Genomic DNA, 23,541 nt, shown 5'->3' with positions numbered 1-23,541 from the left:
GTATAAAAAAGTAAAAATAAATAAATAAAGGTATTGTGTCCAAATACAAATAAAAAATAAATTAAAAAATTATTTTGGTTATGATACAACATCAAGATACACCTTGACATAATCACAAACATGTGAGAGAAAAATAATAGTCTGTTTTTTAACAGGTGTTTTGAGGGCAAGTACTTTTCTTCAAGGCCCTCCAATTCCAATGATTCTGATTCTGCCTTGGAAAGAGACAAACATTCTAACTTGAACCTGCCTAAACCCTGTGATGAAAAATTACAAGTCTGCTTTAAATGACATAGAAATAGTTTATTCTGAGCTAAATACCAGTGACCATGGCCTAGGAACAGATTTAAGTTACCCAAATGATATGCTTCACTGTGAAAAAGATTACATGAACTTTAATAGTCACAGGAGAAAGAAAGTTATAAATCAATATATTTATAAATTACATTAGTATTATGTAGGCACCCTCTTCCCAACTGGGAAAATCTCTTATATAGGCTATAGATAGTATAGCATTCTTAGTTTTAGGATTGTTGGAGGCTGTGACACTGGAAAGGGTCCAAGGGAATTCCCTGAGGGTGGGGCACATGAACTCAAGACAAACATCAAAGAAATTAGTTTGAGAACTTGTGGGTAGAGGCACAGATTCATTTAGGATTTATTTAGGGAAGCAGATACAAATTCCAGGGAGAAATCTGGCTGTCTCAAAAATGAGACACCTTTTGGGGTGAAGCAAGACATGTACATTCCAGGAAGAATGCAGGCCCTCTTCAGAGGGAGACACAGTCACCCCTTGGTTTGGCATTTTAGTGTTTATATGGGGACAGTAGATAGGGGACAGGTTAGAGGTGGAGTCAGGAAAGAGTTATGTGATTTCCTGTCTGTTTTGTCATCACTTTGGGGCATTGTCCTCTGTTACTCATTACATTTGCTGTGTAATCAGTATATTAAATTTTAATCAGTATATTAAAATCTTCTGATGGTCACAATTGTATAACCAGTTAATGAGTCACTCCACTAATCGTTATAGCAATGAGGGCTAAAAGGAGCAACCGGCTTTTTTCATAGATGTGTACACAGGCACATGTTACACATGCAGAGTAAGTCAGGAATGAGGTAACAGGAGCATGTCCTGCAGAGTGTACATGGACCTGTCATAGCAATGCAGTGGGTGCTTTGACAGAAGGAAGCACAGGCCCTCCTGTGTACCTAGTCCTGGGGAGAGGTGGGAGGGAAAGCCAGGGATCACTTCAAAGAGGTGACCCCTTACCCAAGAGACTCGTAGGAAGGGTAGGACTTACTGTGGAGAGACAGTCTGAAAAGAGCACTTGTACACATAAAATGGTCAAACAGTAAGTGTAGAAAAAACATGGCAACCTTTGGTTTGATTTTACCTTATAGAAAACTCATTTCTCCAAGACTAGTCAAAATATACAGTGAACATTCAGATAAGTTCGAGGATGGAATACTTGTTATACTTTTCATTTTAATATCATGAAATAAGTGGAGAGGTAGCAAGAATGTTTTATTCACTATAGGATTTCATACTTTCCTATAAGTTTGATACCTGATATTAAGAAATATTTAAATTGTTCTTACCACAATCTTTTCCTTCCATAACTTGCTGGTCATCTACCAGAACAATGTTGGTATATATTGCCACAAACATGTCACCAACAAAATAAGATGTTCTGCAATCCAAACTTCTTTTAAATCATTGCCCATGGCAATTAACATCAGCCATACACAATGACTAGTGGCCATGCCATGCCACCAAATTCCATCGTGGTCTGCAATCTAAGAAAAGTTTAAAATTACATGAATGCTGGATATTTTCCAAGCTTTTCCATGCAATGTTTAAGCTAGAAAAACCCAAAGGCCAACTAGTCACATCCTTTTGGAAGGTCATATTCCCCTTAAAAATCCCCTCAGCCCACCAGCCCATCCCATGCCACTGTGGCCCAGAGTTCCACACTGAGAACCACCCCACACTGGAGTTCCTTATTCACCAAAGCATGGCTCCACAGCCCAACATCAGGAAACATACAGGCTTGAGGCCGCCACTGCCATGAAACTGGGATATTGCCGCTTCTATCAAGAGACAACAATAAGGACCTAGTAAGACGTCACCAAGGTCCCTGTGTTCTGGCTTTACCAGAGGTTTATCTAGTAGAGGTGCTAATGGTTATCCTGTTGCTGAGATAACAGGGAGTCTTGCATAGGGTTGCCTATCTCTTGTTTCTCCTACTAACAGCCAACTTCCTATAATTATCCCTCTCACTAGTCATATAATCTAATACTTCTATATTCTCATATTCTACCTCATAAACATCTCAGCCAAAAGCCCAGTCCACCTTTGACCATCAGAAACTGTTAATCATTACACAAACCTATTGATTATATGATTGAAGATAACCGAACTCATCATTTCTGTTTATAGTAAAAAAAAAAAATGTAGTGTAAATGTAGAAATGGAAGCTAACTGATACATGGCTGCACACTGGGTACATTGAGTGCTATAATATTGATCTCTCCCTTAAAAGAGAGGTCTTAGTAACCTGTAGGCACTTTATAAGACAAGGGCAGAAGCTGTAATACCTCAGATCTACACTACAAGAGAGGAAGACACATTGACATTGTGAAAAAACAAGGGAGGAAAGTGCCTCAAACAAACCAACACACTACAACAATAGAATCCAGAGATAGTGAAGTAGGTGAAATGTCAGAGAAGGAGTTCAGAATATACATAATTAAAAAGATTTGGGAATTAAAGAATGACCTAAATGAGCAGATACAGGCAAAAATCAATTGCAACAACAAAGAAATAAGAGAGAAAATACAGGTTGCAAGAGATTACTTCCAGAAAGAGATAGAGACACGGAAAAGAAACCAAACAGAAATCCTCTAAATGAAAGAAACAATAAGCCAATTAAAAAATTCAATAGATAGCATCACCAACAGATTAGACCACTTGGAAGACAGAACCTCAGACAATGAAGACAAAAATATACAATCATAGTTGACCTCACAGTGAAGATGGCAAGAAATCATGAACAGAACATCCAAGAATTGTGGGATACCATCAAAAGACCAAATTTAAGATTTATTGGAATAGAGGAAGTTTCAGAGATTCAAACCAAAGGAATGCACAATCTCTTCAATGAAATAATATCAGAAAACTTCCCAAGCATGATGAATTGGAAAACCAAATACCAGAGCCTATAGAACACCAAATGTACAAAATTATAATAGATCTACCAAGACACATTATAATGAAATGTAATATAATGAAAATTATATTTTGAAATATAATTTAATATAATGAAAATGCCAAGCATACCGAATAAGGATAGAATTTTAAAGGCTGCAAGAGAGAAAAATCAGGTTACTTATAAGGGAAGACCAATTTGGATCTCACCAGATTTTTCAACCCTGACTCTCAAAGCCAGGTGATCCTGGAACAACATATACCAAGCTCTAAAAGATAATGGATGCCAACCAAGAAGCTTATATTCAGCAAAATTAGGCTTCAAATTTGACAATTAAATAAAAACTTTCCGTGATAAACAAAAGCTAAAAAAGTTTATAGCAAGAAAGCTTGCACTATAGAACATCCTTAGCAAAATATTCCTCAAGGAGGAAATGAAAATCTACAAAGGGAAGACCTACAATAAAAGAAGAGTCAACTAAAGGAGAAACCAAGGCAAGCTAAATATCAAAAAAAAAAAATAAAAATGACTGGTAATACAAATCATATCTCAATAATAACCCTAAATATTAATGGCTTAAACTCACCAATCAAAAGACACAGGATGTTAGATTGGATTAAAAATAAAAAAGATCCAACAATATGCTGCCTCCAAGAGACTCATCTCCATAGGAAAAGATGTCCACATACTGAAGGTAAAAGGTTGGGACAAAATATACCATTCACATGGCTATGTAAGCAAGCAGAGGTTTCCATCCTCATATCAAATAAAGTAGACTTCAAGCCAAAGTTAGTCAAAAGGGATAAAGGTAGACATTTCATACTGCTTAACAGAACCATACATCAACAATACATAACAGTTATAAATATATATGCCCCAAATAATGGAACATCTACGTTCATCAGTCTTCTCAAGTTCAAGAGTCAAATAGATCAAAACACAATAATTCTGGATGACTTTAACACACCTCTTTCATCAATAGATAGATCTACCAAACAAAAGCTAAACAAAGAAACTATAGAACTCAATAATACAACCAATAACTTAGACTTAACTGACATATATAGAGTATATTATCCATCAATGGGCAAATACACTTTCTTCTCAGCAGCACATGGATCTTTCTCTAAAATAGACCATATAATATGCTGCAAAGCAAATCTTAGTAAATATAGAAAAGTAGAGATACTACCTTGCATTCTATCAGACCACAATGGAATGAATTTAGAAATCAGTGATAAAATAAAAATAAAAGCTACTCCAACACATGGAGACTGAATAATACACTATTGAATGAACAATGGGTTGCAAAAGATATCAAGGAGGAAATTAAGAAATTCTTAAAAGTAAATGAGAACACCAATAAAACATATAGAAATTTCTGGGACACTATGAAGGCAGTACTCGGAGGAAAGTTTATTGCATGGAGTTCATTCCTTAAAAGAAGAAAAGGTCAACAAATAAATGACCTAACATTACATCTCAAAGCCCTAGAAAGAAAAAAACAAATCAACCCCAAAATCAGTAGGATACAGGAAATAATTAAAATTAGAGCTAAAATCAATGAAATTGGAACAAAAGAAACAATTGAAAAAAATTGACAAAAAAAAGTTGGTTCTTTGAAAGAATAAATAAAATTGATAAACCATTAGCCATGCTAGCGAAGAGAAGGGGAGAGAAAACTCAAATTACTAACATCTGTGATAAAAAAGGAAATATTACAATGGACACTAAAGAAATATAGAAACAATTTGAAATTATTTTGAAAATTTTTACTCCAGTGAAATAGAAAATATCAAAGACATCAACAAATTTCTAGAGGCATATGATATGCCTAAACTAAATCAGAATGAAATACACAATTTAAACAGATCAATTTCAAGAAAGGAAATAGAGGACGCCATCAGAATTCTACCAACCAAGAAAAGCCCAGGACTGGATGGATACACAACTGAGTTCTACAAGACATTTAAAGAAGAAATAGCACAATACTTCTCAAACTATTTCATGAAATGAAAAAAGAGAGAACATTACCAAACTTATTCTGTGAGGCCAATATCACCCTAATTCCAAAACCAGACAAAGACACATCAAAGAAAGAAAACTTCAGACCAATATCTCTAATGAATATAGATGCAAAAACTCTCAATAAAATTCTGGTAAATCAAATACAAAAACATATCAAAAAGATAGCATCTGATGAAGTAGGATTCATCCCAGGAATGCCATGTTGGTTCAACATATGGAAATCAATAAATGTAATTCATCACATCAAAAGACTCAAAGATAAAAATCATATGATCATCTAGAAAGCATTTGATAAAATACAGCATCCCTTCATGTTCAAAATGCTTGAAAAACTAGGAATAACAGGAACATACCTCAACATTGTAAAGACTATCTATGCTAAGCCCCAGGCCAACATCATTCTAAATGGAGAAAATTTGAAAGCATTCCCTCTAAAAACTGGAACAAGACAAGGATACCCTCTCTCACCACTTCTATTTAACATAGTTCTTGAAACTCTAGCCAGAGCAATCAGACAGATGAAAGAAATTAAAAGGATATGGATAGGAAAAGAAGAACTCAAATTAGCACTATTTGCAGAAGATATGATTCTACACCTAGAAGACCCAAAACATTCCACCAGAAATCTCCTAGAACTAATAAATGAATTCAGCAAAGTAGCTGGATATAAAATCAATACCCATAAATCAAAGGCATTTCTGTACATCAGTGCAAATCCACTCAAAGTTAGGAAAACCACCTCAAAAATAAAATAAAATACTTGGGAATCAACCTAACGAAAGAGATGAAAGACCTCTACAATGAAAACTACAACACCCTAAAGAATGAAAGAAGATCTTAGAAGATGGAAAGATCTTCCTTATTCTTAGATAGGTAGAATTAATATTGTCAAAATGACCATACTATCAAAGCACTATACAGATTCAATGCAATCCCAATCAAAATCCCAATGGCATTCCTTATATAAATAGAAAAAGCAATCATGAAATTCATTTGGAAAGAGATCCAACATGGCAGCGGGCGCAGAGAGATCAAGTCTCTGACCTCTTCAGCTGTGCGGGCATAGGGAGTCGTAAACCGTCTAAATGCTGTTTGCTCAGGATCACTAGGCAATGCTGAGCTGACGTGGATCTGGAGCGAACAGTCTGGGCCTCTCAGAACACACACAGAGCCCGGATCAGCTGAATTCAAGTTCCCGTTCGCCTGCTTCTCGCAGACAAACTGCTGTAACTCAGCACTAAATGATCCCACTGAAACAACTGGTCGGCCCTTCTGAAACTACGGAGGTTAATGCCAACCGAGCCTTCATAGGCAGTGGCCACAGGATTGAAACAGGGCTTGGGAGAGCCAGTCAGGACCTACCCGTTGCATTGGTCACCCGGCAAAGGGAACAAACTGTCGCCATTTGCATGGGATACCACCATGGCAGAGAACTGACTTCACCAGAATGTGGCGGAGGAGATAACTCCATTGAAACTGGCGGCAACAGGTGTGTAACCCCCTAGCCTTCCCTCTCCACACAGCGGGGAAACCTTAAGGGCCCCTCCCAGCTCTCCCGTGAGCGCGATAGCCAGACCAAGGGAATCAGGAGTGGCGCGGGACCCGCGGCGCGGAACTCCCGGCTACCGCTCCCACCAGTGCTGACAACTGAGGTCTCTTGCACCAGCTACCGGGGGCGTAGCTACCGGAGGGCAAGCAAAATTCGCTGAGGGTTCTCACGCCCAAGCTCTACAAACTTTGGGTCTGAGGGAATGGCAAACAGGGAGAGTGTGCCCAGTCGTTCATGAAAATAGGGCTCCCGGGAGCAACAGACCTGGCATGTAGCCAGTATTCTGGTGAGCATCACCAGTGAGCGGGGCCTGGCTTGAGGAAAAGTGGGGAAGTGACTAGACACAAGAGAAGGCCCTAGGCACTCAGGATTTGAGACCCGCCCAGTCTGGGAGAAGGAGCTGCTGCACAGTGATTGGTTCCCTCATATTGAGAGGAGAAGCTTGGCCCGGTGGGAAGAGCTCCACCTACTGGAAGAGAAGTTAATCAAACTCTAAGACTGCATACCTACTGGAAGAGAAGTTAATCAAACTCTAAGACTGCATTTATTAATTTTTTTTAAATTTCGGGTTTTTTTTCATTTTCATTTTTTTGTTGTTTTTTAAATTTTTTATTATTTTTTTAATTTTAATTTTTTTTAAATTTTTTTTCTTTTTTTCTTTTCTATTTTTTTTCTTTTGTCTTTTCATTTCTTTTCAATTTCCTTATTCCCCCTTCCTTGAATTCTACCTGCTTACTCTCATTCTCTTTAGTGACTTCTTCCCTTCCCTTCTAATACCTTTCCTCCCAAGCATCAAATAAATTTATAGGAGTAAACAGTAACTCAGCAGTCAATCAGAACAAGATGTAACATGAGCAGCATGAAACAGCAAGGAAGAAAAGGAGTACAAACAATGCAGGACAGCCTAAATATTCAGGAGGACCTAGAGGCATCAGACAAGTGGTCAAATAAAGAACTCAAGAAATACCTTAGACAGAGGGAATGGAACCTTAAAGAAGATATGAGACAGCAAATTCAAACAGTGAAAGAACACATTAAAAATGAATTACATAAACAGGTAAAAGAAGAAATTAAGCATCTTTATCAGGAGACAGAGATTATAAAAAAAATCAAACAATAATTCTAGAAATGAAGGAAATGATAAACCAAATTAAAAACTCAAATGAGAGTATCACTAACAGAGTGGAGCAAGTAGAAGCCAGAACATCAGATAATGAAGACAAAATATATCATCTTGAAAAGAGTCTAGCCAACTCAGAAAGGCTGGTAAAAAATCACGAGAAAAACATCCAAGAGATATGGGATAACATAAAAAAACCAAACTTAAGAGTCATCGGGATAGAGGAAGGTATAGAGGTTCAAACCAAGGGAATGAGCAAACTGCTGAATGAAATAATTATAGAAAACTTTCCAGAAATAAAAAAGGAAACGGATATACAAATTGTAGATGCATACAGGACACCGAGCATACAAAATCACAGTAGACCAACGCCAAGACACATTGTTATGAAGATATCCAATATACAGAACAAAGAGAAAATATTAAAAGCTACAAGAGAAAGGAGGCAGATTACATTCAGGAGTAAACCAATAAGGTTAACAACGGATTTTTCATCACAGACGCTGAAAGCGAGAAGATCCTGGAACAACGTATTTCAAACACTGAAAGACAATGGATGCCAACAAAGAATTTTGTATCCAGCAAAATTAAGCTTCAGGTACGACAACGAAATAAAAATCTTTCATGATAAACAAAAGTTAAAAGAATTTGCAGCCAGAAAACCAGCATTGCAAAGCATCTTGAGCAAAACACTACACGAGGAAGAAATGAAAAACAATAACCAAAACCATCAGTGGGAAGTACCTCAGTAAAGACAGAGGGCGGGGGGAAAGCTAATCATGGAGAAACAAACTAAATTAAAAAAAAAAACATAAATAATCAAACATGGCTGGAAGTACAAACCATCTATCAATAGTAACTCTAAATGTTAATGGCCTAAACTCTCCAATAAAGCGACATAGGCTGGTAACATGGATTAAAAAAACAAATCCAACAATATGCTGCCTCCAGGAGACACATCTGATTGGAAAAGACATACACAGGCTGAAGGTGAAAGGTTGGGAAAAAATATACCACGCACACGGTCCTCGTAAGCAAGCAGGGGTGGCCATCCTCACATCGAATAAAATCGACTTCAAGACTAAGTTAATCAAAAGGGATAAGGAAGGACATTATATACTGTTAAAAGGAACCATTCACCAACAAGACGTAACAATTATCAATATTTATGCACCAAATAATGGTGCTGTGACGTTCATAAAACAAATTCTCCTCAAGTTCAAGAATCAAATAGACCACAACACAATAATTATGGGTGACTTCAACACATCTCTCTCACCATTGGACAGATCCTCCAAACAAAAGTTGAATAAAGAAACTATAGAACTCAATATTACGATCAATAACCTAGACTTAACTGACATATATAGAATATATCAACCATCATCAAGTGGATATACTTTTTTCTCAGCAGCACATGGATCCTTCTCAAAAATAGACCATATATTATGCCATAGGGCAACCCTAAGTAAATATAAAGGGGTGGAGATAATACCATGCATTTTATTTGATCATAATGGAATGAAACTGGAAACCAATGATAAAAGAAGGAAGGAAAAATCCTACATCACATGGAAAATGAACAATATGTTACTGAATGATCAATGGGTTACAGAAGACATAAAGGAGGAAATCAAAAAATTCTTAGAGATAAATGAAAATACAGACACAACATATCGGAATCTATGGGACACAATGAAAGCAGTTTTAAGAGGGAAATTCATCACCTGGAGTTCATTCCTCAAAAAAAGAAAAAACCAACAAATAAATGAGCTCACGCTTCATCTCAAAGCCCTAGAAAAGGAAGAGCAAAACAACAGCAAATGTAGCAGAAGGCAAGAAATAATTAAAATCAGAGCGGAAATCAATGAAATGGAAACAAAAGAAACTATTGAAAAAATTGACAAAACTAAAGGTTGGTTCTTCGAAAAAATAAATAAGATTGACAGACCCTTAGCCATGCTAACAAAGAGAAGAAGAGAGAGAACTCAAATTACTAACATATGGGATGAAAAAGGCAACATCACAACAGATACTACAGAAATACAGAAGATAATTAGGAATTATTTTGAAAACCTATATTCCAATAAAATAGAAGATAGTGAAGACATCGATAAATTTCTAAAGTCATATGATTTGCCCAGACTCAGTCAGGAGGATACACACAATTTGAACAGACCAATATCAATGGATGAAATAGAAGAAGCAATCAAAAGACTACCAACCAAGAAAAGCCCAGGACCGGATGGGTATTCAGCAGAGTTTTACAAAACCTTTAAAGAAGAATTAATACCAATACTTTTCAAGTTATTTCAGGAAATAGAAAAAGAGGGAGCTCTGCCAAATTCATTCTATGAGGCGAACATCACCCTGATTCCGAAACCAGACAAAGACACCTCAAAGAAAGAAAACTACAGACCAATATCTCTAATGAATTTAGATGCAAAAATCCTCAATAAAATTCTGGCGAATCAGATACAAAAACACATCAAAAAAATTGTGCACCATGATCAAGTAGGATTCATCCCTGGGATGCAAGGATGGTTCAATATAAGGAAATCAATAAATGTTATTCACCACATCAATAGACTCAAAGATAAGAACCATATGATCATCTCGATAGATGCAGAAAAAGCTTTCAACAAAGTACAGCATCCCTTTATGTTCAAAACATTAGAAAAACTAGGGATAACAGGAACTTACCTCAACATTGTAAAAGCTATCTATGCTAAGCCTCAGGCTAGCATCATTCTGAATGGAGAAAAATTGAAGGCATTCCCTCTAAAATCTGGAACAAGACAGGGATGCCCTCTATCACTACTTCTATTCAATATAGTTCTCAAAACACTGGCCAGAGCAATTAGACAGACAAAAGAAATTAAAGGCATAAAAATAGGAAAAGAAGAACTTAAATTATCACTATTTGCGGATGATATGATAATATATCTAACAGACCCAAAAGGGTCTACAAAGAAACTGTTTAATAAATGAATTCAGCAAAGTGACAGGATATAAAATCAACACGCATAAATCAAAGGCATTTCTGTATATCAGTGACAAAACTTCTGAAACGGAAATGAGGAAAAACACCCCATTAACAACATCCTCAAAAAAAAATAAAATACTTGGGAATCAACCTAACAAAAGAGGTGAAAGATTTATACAATGAAAACTACAGAACCCTAAAGAGAAATAGAAGAAGATCTTAGAAGATGGAAAAATATACCCTGTTCATGGATAGGCAGAACTAATATCATCAAAATGGCGATATTACCAAAAGTTCTCTATAGGTTTAATGCAATGCCAATCAAAATCCCAACGGCATTTCTTGTAGAAATAGATAAAGCAATTATGAAATTCATATGGAAAAATAAAAGACCCAGAATAGCAAAAGCAACTCTAAGCAGGAAGTGTGAATCAGGCAGTATAGCAATACCAGATTTCAAACTATATTACAGAGCAATAGTAACAAAAACAGCATGGTACTGGTACCAAAACAGGCGGGTGGACCAATGGTACAGAATAGAGGACACAGAGACTAATCCACAAAGCTACAACTATCTTATATTTGATAAAGGGGCTAAAAGCATGCAATGGAGGAAGGATAGCATCTTCAACAAATGGTGCTGGGAAAACTGGAAATCCATATGCAACAAAATGAAACTGAATCCCCTCCTCTCGCCATGCACAAAAGTTAACTCAAAATGGATCAAGGGGCTTGATATCAAATCAGAGACTCTGCATCTGATAGAAGAAAAAGTTGGCTCCGATCTACATATTGTGGGGTAGGGCTCCAAATTCCTTAATAGGACACCCATAGCACAAGAGTTAATAACAAGAATCAACAAATGGGACTTACTTAAACTAAAAAGTTTTTTTCTCAGCAAGAGAAACAATAAGAGAGGTAAATAGGGAGCCTACATCATGGGAACAAATTTTTACTCCTCACACTTCAGACAGAGCCCTAATATCCAGAGTATACAAAGAACTCAAAAAATTAAACAATAAGATAACAAATAACCCAATCAACAAATGGGCCAAGTACCTGAATAGACACTTCTCAGAGGAGGTCATACAATCAATCAGCAAGTACATGAAAAAGTGCTCACCATCTCTAGCAGTCAGAGAAATGCAAATCAAAACCACCCTAAGATACCATCTCACTCCAGTAAGATTGGCAGCCATTATGAAGTCAAACAACAACAAGTGCTGGCGAGGATGTGGGGAAAAGGGTACTCTTGTACATTGCTGGTGGGACTGCAAATTGGTGCGGCCAATTTGGAAAGCAGTATGGAGATTCCTGGGAAAGCTGGGAATGGAACCACCATTTGACCCAGATATTGCCCTTCTTGGACTATTCCCTGAAGACCTTAAAAGAGCATACTACAGGGATACTGCCACATCGATGTTCATAGCAGCACAATTCACAATAGCTAGACTGTGGAACCAACCCAGAAGCCCTTCAATAGACGAATGGATAAAAAAAAATGTGGCATTTATACACAATGGAGTATTACGCAGCACTCAAAAATGACAAAATCATGGAATTTGCAGGGAAATGGATGGCACTAGAGCAGATTATGCTAAGTGAAGCTAGCCAATCCCTAAAAAACAAATGCCAAATGTCTTCTTTGATATAACGAGAGCAACTAAGAACAGAGCAGGGAGGAAGAGCAGGAGGAAAAGATTAACATTAAACAGAGACATGAGGTGGGAGGGAAAGGTAGAGAAAAGGGAAATTGCATGGAAATGGAAGGAGACCCTCATTGTTATACAAAGTTACATATAAGAGGTTATGAGGGGAATGGGAAAAAAAACAAGGAGAAAAATGAATTACAGTAGATGGGGTAGAGAGAGAAGATGGGAGGGGAGGGGAGGGGGGATAATAGAGGATAGGAAAGGTAGCAGAATACAACAGTTACTAATATGGCATTATGTAAAAATGTGGATGTGTAACTGATGTGATTCTGCAATCTGTATTGGGGGTAAAAATGGGAGTTCATAACCCACTTGAATCTAATGTATGAAATATGATATGTCAAGAGCTTTGTAATGTTTTGAACAACCAATAAAAAAATAAAATAAAATAAAAAATAAAATGCTTATAAAAAAAATAAAGAAATTCATCTGGAAAGATAAGAGACCCAGAATAGCCAAAGCAATCCTTAGCAAGAACAATGAAGCTGGTGGAATTACTATTCCAGATCTAAAACTATACTACAGAGCAATAGTAAGTAAAACAGCATGGTATTGGCACCAAAATAAACCTGTAGACCAATGGTACACAATAGAGGACACAAAGTCTAACCCAGATAACTTCAGTTATCTTATATTAGACAAAGGCACCAAAAACTTATATTGGAGAAAAGATAGCCTCTTCAACAAATGGTACTGGGAAAACTGGAAATCCACATGTAACAAAATGAAATTAAACCTCTATCTCTCACTGTGCACAAAACTCAACTCAAAGTTGATCAAGGACTAAGAATTAGATCAGAGGCCTTGCACCTAATGGAAGAAAAAGTAGGTCCAAATCTCCATCATGTCGGATTAGGCCCCAACTTTCTTAAATAAAACTCCTGTAGGGCAAGAATTAAAATCATGAATCAATAAATGGAATTAATTCAAACTAAAAAGCTTCTTATCAGCAAAAGAAACAATCAGTGAGGTGAATAGACAGCTTACATTTTGGGAACAAATAGAGCACATAAGATAGAGCACTAATCTCTAGGATATATAAAGAACTCAAAAAACTTGACACCAAAAACCAAATAACCCAATCAATAAATAGGCCAAGGAACCAAACAGACACTTCTCACAATAAGATATACAATCAATCAAGAAATATATGAAAAAATGTTCCACATCTCTAGCAATTAGAAAAATGCAAATGAAAATTACTCTAAGATTTCATCTCACTCCAGTCAGAATGGCAGCTATCAAGTATCAAACAACAATAAGTGTTGGCAAGGATATAAGGAAAAGGGAACACTCATGCATTGCTGGTGGAACTGTAAATTGGTACAACCAAGCTGGAAAGCAGTATGGAGATTCCTTGGAAAACTGGGAATGGAACCACCATTTGACCCAGCTATCCCACTCCTTGGTTTATACCCAAAGGACTTGAAAACAGCATACCACAGGGACACAGCCACATCAATGTTTATAGCAGCACAATTCACAATAGCTAAATTATGGAGCCAACCTAGATGTCTTTCAGTAGATGAATAGATAGGGAAACTGTGCTATATATACACAATGGAACATTACTCAGTATTAAAAGAGAATAAAATCATGGCATTTGCAGGTAAATGGATGAAGTTGGAGATTATAATGCTAAGTGAAGCAAGCCAACCCCAAAAAAACAAAGGCTGAATGTTTTCTTTGATAAGAGGATGCAGATGCATAATGGCTATTGGTGGAGAACATGGGAGGAATGGAGGAACTTCAGATAGGGCAAAGGGGAGGGAGGGAAAGGAAGGGGGCAAGGGGTTAGGAATGATAGTGTAATGAGTTTGACATCATTACCCTAAGTCCATGTATAAGGCACGAATTGTGTGAAAATACTTTGTGTACAACCAGTATCTTGAAAAATTGTGCTCTATATGTGTAATATGAAATGAATTGCAATCTGTCATCATTAACAAATCAGAATTAAAAGAACATTATTGTGACATATATTTGGCAAATGAAATTCAATGAATCATGGAAACATGGGGATAAAAGACAAAGCACATTTATTAACAGGGAAAAAACCCTGTTACACAATAGTGGATACATAATGGCAGACTACTTATTAGTGGTATTTGATTAATTTCATTAGCCTTAATTTAAACTGGATGCCAGGAAACAATCAGCGAGGTGAATAGAATGCAATCCCAATCAAAACAAATTATGAGGTGCCGTGAGCCGCACTTTTAGCTAACTTTAGCAATTTTCATAATTCTATGAGTTAAATTTTCTGACATAAAAGCAGTTCTGATATTAAAAACCCTGAAACGAAGTAATACAGCACTAAGATATAACTAATAAAGCATTCCAATTATTTCCAAACTAGAAATTTTTACTTCTGTGACTTCTTCAGCTAGGGCATTCTTCATAATATTTGTCTGGACAGATCCTGGCCAAATGTTAGAAACTGTTATGCTTGCATATTTGGTAAGTTCAGGTCAAAGACTATTAAAAAAATCCCTAACAGATACAAAAGGAAAAAAAATGAGAAAAACAAAGGGAAAAAAAGAAACAAAATAAAATACACACTCATATCTTGTGATTTATCAAAATATGCTTTGAAATACCTGAGCAAAGGACAGGTAGTATAGTCATGCAAACTTGTTAGGCATTTTCCACTATGAGTCCAGGGGTGATCCATGAAAGACATTCTCAGCTCTTGCCAGATATAAGCAGTTAGCCACCTTGTTTGTAGTGGCTCTTGCCATCAATGAATTTTATGGTTGGCAAACCGTGAACCAGCAAGAAACTATCACAGAAGGTTCTGATACACCCTCCTCATAGCAATCCTCATCTCTCTGCTCCAAAACAAGTGCATGTTCTCCAGAAATCACTAGGGTGAGCTTTCTCTTTATTCCTCAGAGTCATCTAAAATGCCAGTGTTTGGGGCTATAGGAAATACAGAGAGATGAATGCTGCACAGAAATTCATCACAGAGAAAGAATTCAACCTTTTCAAATTACATTACTATATTAACAGGAAGATTTCATTTCAGCAGACATATACCTGGCCACTTAAAATTTTAATATGATCACCTACTGGATGACATTTGTAGAAACAAGCTAGACCTTCTAGACTTAAGCATACTGATCAACAGGGAGTCAACAGAAATCTACTTCTCTTCATTTCTGATCCTAAATTAGGAATTTTCCAAGACAACATTGTTATGAAGCCAGGTTAACTATTAAAAAGCCTAAACACCTGCCAGGTGCAGTGGCGCATGCCTGTAATCCTAGCAGCTCCAGAGGCTGAGGCAGGAGGATCATGAATTCAAAGCCAAACTCAGCAAAAGTGATGAGCTAAGCAACTTAGTTAGACCCTGTCTCTAAATAAAATACAAAATAGGGATAGGCATGTGGCTCAGTGGCCAAGTGCCCCTGAGTTCAATCCCCCAGTACCAAAACAAAAGTAAAAACCTAAACACTCACATATGATCCAACATCATAATTCAGTTACCAGCCCTCAAATGCTGACCCCCTAACAAATTATGAGGTGCCATAAGCTGCATGATTAATCCTGGGCCTCATGAGGGTTAGGAGGGTTCCTGCCATCTGAGACTGACAGAGTGCCTGTGAGAAATGGATGCTTTGTAAACAAATGAAGAGCTCTCAAACCTTTAAATTCTACCTCTCAATAGCAAAAGCAGAAAAGACATCAAGCGAGCCACTCATCAAACACTGAGACCTCTCTCTTAAGATGGTTCAAACAACTTATTGGAAATACCATCAACTACAACATGTAAACCTTTCAGTGAAACAAGTTCATTCTGTGACTTGCTGGGAATCTGAGACACAGTGTGTTCTTCACAAAGAGCTTCCTCTCCTCAATGTTCAACTACCCTTATAACTAACTAGCATCATAACCTACCACATCATATCAGAAGATCAAATCCAGTAAATAAACAGAGAGCCTTGGAGGCAGGCCAGATGTTTTATGGAGAGCATCCCGCAAATCTTATGAGACGCTTGGTGCCAACAGACGGGTGGCCACCCTCCCACATCTGCCCACTTGAGGTTTGCCCAGCTGCTCTACAGGAAGTGACTGACAACCCATCTCTAAATAGTAGGAAATCAGTGCTTCATTCTTCATCTTCATCACTTCAACTGTCTGTTTTTCAGAGCAGAGAGAAGATATCCTAAAGAACCAAAGCTCGTGAGAGTAAGACAACCGTGCAACTATTGCATCTCACTATTCCAAAGGTGAAACATTGACTCAAACTGACCTTTAGAAGTATCAAGCATAAATTTTCATCTCGTTTATTTATTCTCCTACTGGCCTAATGAGTTCATCTAATGAGTTCTATGCACTCTAAAGTCATCATTAAAATTTAAATCAATTCCCATATTTATACCTCATAATTCATGAAACTCAAAATCAAGCTCTTCTCCCAGCCTCTGCCTTAACTAGGTCTTCTTCCAATCAAACTAGAACGAACAGAATCAAGGTTTTTAAAGAGGGATATCAGGCCCAGGACTAATTATCCAGATGGGATATATAATGAGACCACGTAAAATAGACAGCAAGTAAAAAAAGGGAAGGAAAAGAAGCCACAGAAAAGGCAGGAAGAAAACACATCCTGAAGTCTGTATAGAAGAAAGGAGAGGAGGATCCCCAGTTTTCTAGAGGATGGACAGGAATGGGGATAAGGTAAAGAGTGACATGCTGAGTAGACTTTTATACTTCTTGGACATAATACCTTTATTTTATTTATTTATTTTTATGTGGATCTGAGGATCGAACCCAGTGCCTCGCACATGCTAGGTGAGTACTCTACCTCTGAGCCACAACCCCAGCCCCTAGACTTTTACACTTCATAAAAACACAAATCACGGGCTGGGGATGTGGCTCCAGCGGTAGCGCGCTCGCCTGGCATGCGTGCGGCCCAGGTTCGATCCTCAGCACCACATACAAATAAAGATGTTGTGTCCACCAACAACTAAAAAATAAAAAATTAAAAAAAAAACACAAATCCTATCTTTATAGGTTGCATTGGAAAGCACAGGAAGGTACTCAATATACATATGCTGGATAGGTTTGAAATATGTGTGGCTCAAGTCTTTTATATCAAGGCAAAACAAGTATGTCTTATATCATCAACTGGGGATATTCTATACTAAAGTTCTATTTCTATTTCCCCATGTTACTGTCCAGTTCTAATGATGGCCACATTCCCCACATACACATTTGAGTTAGTTCTATTGGAGTTGATTTCAAGGAATGATACCCAGAGAGCATGCTTGCTGGCACAATATCCACTGCAGGCTGATGAAGGTACAATATCCAAAAGGCTATTCACAGTAACTATCTTTCCTTGTTTCCTCACAATCATGTGAGGTATAACACACTTTGTCAAGGACACTGTTTCTAAGTAGTAAAGCTCAATTAGCTCCTTGAACACATCCAAGTTGCTATCCACAATCAAAGGGTGCTGTGATTTTTCAGCATTGTTGAACATCAATCTAGTAAAATAAAATCAGAAAAAAAAAAGTGCTTTTGGGTTGCTCTATGGATGGAATTACTAGTCTTATTGTTTATATAATTAACTTGAAAAAAAAACTCAAGGAAGCAATGGTATAGTTTTAGAAGGTAATTATAGAAACATAATAAAATAACCAGAATTCAACTATGGTACTCCCATTTTATGTGACTTTTAATGGAAACTAATATATGTCATAAAAAAATAGCAGTGAATTTTTACCTTTAGTTTTATAGGGAACAATTAGTAATTGTTAAAGTGTGAAAAGTATTAATTACCTAAAGACAAAAAACTCAATGATTAGCTCAACTCATAGGCCTGACCTCAGATCATAGATCCCATGTCCCCAAGATCACCATAAATTCAAAATATCCTTTCTGGTTATTTCAAAGCCAGACACAGTGATGCTGTTAATGCTGTATAAATATAAATTGCTACTTACCCTACCAAACTCCTGGAGAATGGCTTTAGTTGCCACTCCTGGGAACTTCTGTTGGTCAGGGTCAAAAGGCAAAACAAGTATATCTTTTCCTTCTAAATTGCCATTCTCTAGCTAAAACAATCCTTAGCAGAAAGAGTGAAGCAGGTGACATCACTATACCAGACCTTAAACTATACTACAGAGCAACAGTGACAAAAACAGCATAGTACTGGCACCAAAACAGATTAGTAGACAATGGTACAGACTAGAGGACACAGAGACTAACCCACAAAATTGCAATTATCTTATATTAGATTAAAAAAAAGCAACTCTTGTTGCTTTTTTTTTCTCCAAAAAACAAAGTATTGGAGAAAAGATATCCTATTCAACAAATGGTGCTGGGAAAACTGGAAATCCTTATGAAACAAAATTAAATTAAACCCCTATCTCTCACCATGCACAAAACTCAACTCAAAATGGATCAAGGATCTAGGAATAAAACCAGAGACCTTGCGTTTAATAGAAGAAAAAATAGGCCCTAATCTGCACCAATTTGCAGCCCCACCAGCAGAGTATGAGTGTACCTTTTCCCCCACATCCTTGCCAAAACTTATTGTTGTTTGTCTTCATAATAGCTGCCATTCTGACTGGAGTGAGATGAAATCTTAGAATAGTTTTGGTTTGCATTTCTCTAATTGCTAGCAATGATGAACATTTGTTGATTGATTGTATATCATCTTCTCAGAAGTGTCTTTTCAGGTCCTTGGCCCATTTATTGATTGGGTTATTTGGTTTTTTGGTGCTTAGCTTTTTGAGTTCTTTATATATCATAGAGAGTAGTGCTCTATCTGATGTGCGAATGGTAAATATTTGCTCCCAAGATGTAGGCTCTCTATTCACCTCACAGATTCTTTTCCTGAGAAGAAACTTTTTAGTTTGGGCCCATCTCATCTTGATTTTAATTCCTGTGCCAAGGAGTCTTATTAAGGAAGCTGGCTGATTCATGGTGGGGTAGGAAGGGAGAGCATGAGCGGAATTGAGATACTTTAGAAAGGGAGAGGTGGGAGGGAAAAGGAGGGTGTATGGGGTTAGAAATGATGGTGGAATGTGACGGACATTATTATCCAAAGTACTTTTATAAAGACATGAATTGGTGTGAATATACTTTGCATACAACCAGAGATATGAAAAATTGTGCTCTATAGTGGAATAAAAATTGTAATGCATTCTGTCATATATAAATAAAAAATTATTTTAAAAAAATAAATAAATTGCCATTCTCTAAATAAAGCACTTAAAAAATTAGTAGGGACAGCATGACATAGATCCACTATGCTCCTTGCTACTCTCAATTTAACACACACTCTAGAACAGGAATTGCAAACAGACTCACTTCTGGGTGGCTCTTTGAAATTTTCTCTCATGCACTGGTCATATGGCAACATCTTAGACAAAAAGCTGGCTGGTTTCACCAGACATGGATGGGTTGCTTCAACTCGAATATAGACAGTTGTACTTTAGAACGGACTCTGTCAGAAATCAAGATTAATCTAGAAGCTATAAGGAACAAAAACTATAGAGCAATTTCTTTGAAAGTTCAGTTTTGTTTGTTCTGCAGTAGGCTCACAAAGGTTAGCTGCTGCTTTACACACATTAGAAAATTGTAGTTTAAGCTTTGAATCAGGAAGAAGCTCAGCATCTATAGTAAATAGCATATAGAAGCCGGAAGCCAATGATTGCAGGTGACATATGAGAAAACACCACGGCCCTTTCTACAAATCCCACCAAGAATCAACAATTGGGCATCAACGGTTGCTTTCTATTTCTGTTCATCAAAAGAAGAATCAAAACAAATTTACCTGAACTCTAACCTTGAAATACAACACATAATGTCAATAAGAAAAATGAAATTTAAAAACATAAGTTAGATAAATGCCTTAAGGGCAAAATAGGACATAGTAAAGCATCCTCTGCATAATAATAAATGTAAGAGTTTGCACTAATGATCTTACAGATAAAAGGAAAGCAATCCTGCTCACACCAACAAGGAGAGGCTGACAGGGTTTAGCTTCTCTGCCAGTGCAGGATTTGCAGGTCCCAGAAGTAGAGGGGTAACTACCATAAGAAATGACCAGTGCCCCCAGCTATCCCACTCCTCGGTCTATACCCAAAGGATTTTAAAACAGCATACTACAGTGACACAGCCACATCAATGGTTATAGCAGCACAATTCACAGTAGCTAAACTGTAGAACCAATCTAGAGGCCCTTCGGTAGATGAATGGATAAAGAAAATGTGGCATATACACAAATGGAATATTATTCAGCATTAGAGAGAACAAAATCATGGCATTTGCAGATGAAAGGATGGAGTTGGATAATGTAATGCTAAATGAAGTTAGCCAATCCCAAGAAACTGGATGCTGAATGTTTTCTCTGATTTAAGGAGGTTGATTCATAATGGGGTTGGGGGTGGGAAGCATGGAAGGATTAAATGAACTCTAAATAGGGCAGAGGGGAGGCAGGGGAAGGGAGGGGACAAAGGGGTAGGAAAGACAGTGGAATGAGATGGACATCATTACCCTAAATACATGTATGAAGACACAAATGGTATGACTCTACTTTGTGCTCTATATGTGTAATATGAATTGTAATACATTCTGCTGTCATATATAACAATTTTTAAAAACATAAAAAATGTAAATCTCTTATATGCTGATCCATGAGATTATAGTTATTCTAAAGAACAATAGATTCTGAATTTCATCTCAAAAGGAAAATATATGTGCATTTTATATATATATATATATATATATATATATATATATATATATATATACACACACACACACACACACACATATGACTTCGGTAGTTGTGATGCTAATTTTTACTGTCTTCTTTGTATGTTGAACATATTTATGTTCCCCATGTATGTAAGACTTCTAAAATGCCAAGCTTGGGGAAAGACTTCACCAAGCTGTTCTCAAAGAGCCTAAAACTGTTAGGCCATCTTTTTCAGCTTTTTATTTGTGGGTTACTAGTTATATCATGATATCATCTTTGAGCAAAGATAATTAAATATGTCCAAACATTGGTATTTCAAATTGCACTTCTCTAATGATTAAGAGGATTGAGCATTGGTTACCCAGGGACTACATATATAAATAAACAAATACAGTCTTTTTGTTTTTAAAACACTTTATTTGTTCTTAAAAAATTGAATTCAGACTTATCTATGTATTTAATAGTTTGTAGTTGGGTGAAAGTAACCTGTTACTGATAAGGTATATGTAGAATTATGCTATCCTTTACACTGGGGTGAGAATTTAAATGTATTTTTGAACAGATAACGAGAGACTGATCAATATGTAGGCGAACAATATAAAACATAAAAATATTTTGCCACTTCTTCCTCAGAGAAAGGAAATTAAGAGCCTTTCAGTTCAGTTCATATTTCAGATGTGATGTTATTCTGTTAGCTGATCTTTCCAAGCCCAGGAAATGTAGGTTTCTTCAGGTTTCTACGGGAACTTTCTTTTCTCATACTTCCAAATAGAATGATATTTAGGAAGGGGGCAAAGATTAGCTTCAAATATATGAAGTTCAAATATATGAATATTTTTCAAACGGTCTACCTCACCTGGGGTTTGGATTTTCTTAGGTATAAAGAATGTGGCACTGACATAGAATTCATATAAAACCTGCATGGAAGATCAGTACTCAAAATTATGGCTGTGGTTGGTGGATTTTCTGTTTTTCTTTTTTTGTTGTTGTTGTTTGGTTGTGTTCGGATGGAACTCAAGGCCTGGAGCATTCTAAGAAAGTGCTCTACCACTGAGCTACACCCCAAGTTCTACACATTTCTTCTCAACCAGGGATATAGGTTCTTGTACGAGTTTTTTCAATGGCTATTGTGAAAAATCACCAGCCACCTGGTGTCCCAAAACAACACAGGGTTTCCTATCTTACAGTTCTGGAGGACAGAAGTCTGGCGTGGATCTCTCTGGGTTACGTTGAAGAGCTGACAGGGTCACATGCCCTTCTTGGGGTTCTCTGGGTCTGGGATGGTCCATTTCTGTGGCCGAGGCAGAATGCCAAGTGTTTCACAAGCAATTGAGGCCTGCGCAGCTCATGCTTCTGAGGCTGGGAGTCCTTCCAAGGAGGGGCAGGTCTTGGGGACTTCCTTGCTGAGAGAGACCCTCTCAGAGCCCAAAGGTAGTATAGGGTGTCACATGGCAAAAGGGTCACATGATTCACAAGGTGAATTTTAAGGGAAACTGAATTGAGATATTACATTGATCCAGAAAAATCTATAGCACAAGACAAGATTATGAAAAGGGAAATCAACCACACATATAAGGAAAACTTTCTGTCAACTTTCAGTTGACAGAAACCTCACCATGAATCAGCTGTGATGTGGCACTCAGCAAAGATGAGACAAGTCTAGGCTGTGTCTGTAGATACTTAGAGTCTGAAGAAACAACTGGAATAAGTCTAGATGCTTATTCGGCACCCCACACCCCATGTAGACCTGGCTGCAGCCAATAAACCTGCTTCCTGATAATTCCTCAGTGCCAGCCTCATGTGTCCTACATTACAACTACAATGATGCCTCTGTACTGGGCACTGGGGGCACAGCAGTGGCCTGCCATAGCCTGGGTCTTCATAGACCCTACTCTCCTCAGGACAAGGGATGTGATGGTGTCAGCTCACCCTGCTCTGCACTGCACCGATCCCACTGGAATCCTGCATCCTCTTCTGACAGGCTCCCTTCAATCGGAGCATTGACCAAGGAACCAGAGCTGGTACACAGATGTTATGAGAAGAGCCAGCGACCTTGTGCTCATGAGGTGGGGTTAGCAATAGAAGTTGAATATGGAGCCTTAGAGAAGCCAGAGATGGGAGCACTTAGGGAGGACAGAACAGCTGTCTTCAAACACACAAGGATGGCCATGTGGAAGAGGCTTAATTTACTCTTTCTGGTACCAGAAGGCAGGTCTGCTGC

At 37.4% G+C, this 23,541-nt stretch overlaps 1 pseudogene; it reads right to left on the bottom strand.

Annotated features, from left to right (window-relative positions):
* Nucleotides 1–1,584: 1,584 nt before the first annotated feature.
* LOC124104681 (dehydrogenase/reductase SDR family member 7-like) lies at nucleotides 1,585–23,321 on the bottom strand (annotated as a pseudogene).
* Nucleotides 23,322–23,541: the final 220 nt, after the last annotated feature.

The sequence above is a fragment of the Marmota monax genome, unplaced genomic scaffold (genome assembly GCF_021218885.2).
Source record: "Marmota monax isolate L192 unplaced genomic scaffold, Marmota_monax_Labrador192_F-V1.1 WCK01_AAM20220418_F8-fsc00001, whole genome shotgun sequence".
NCBI classification, from domain to species: Eukaryota; Metazoa; Chordata; class Mammalia; order Rodentia; family Sciuridae; genus Marmota; species Marmota monax.
Note: the sequence above shows the minus strand (reverse complement) of the source record. Positions and strands in the feature narration are given on the sequence as shown.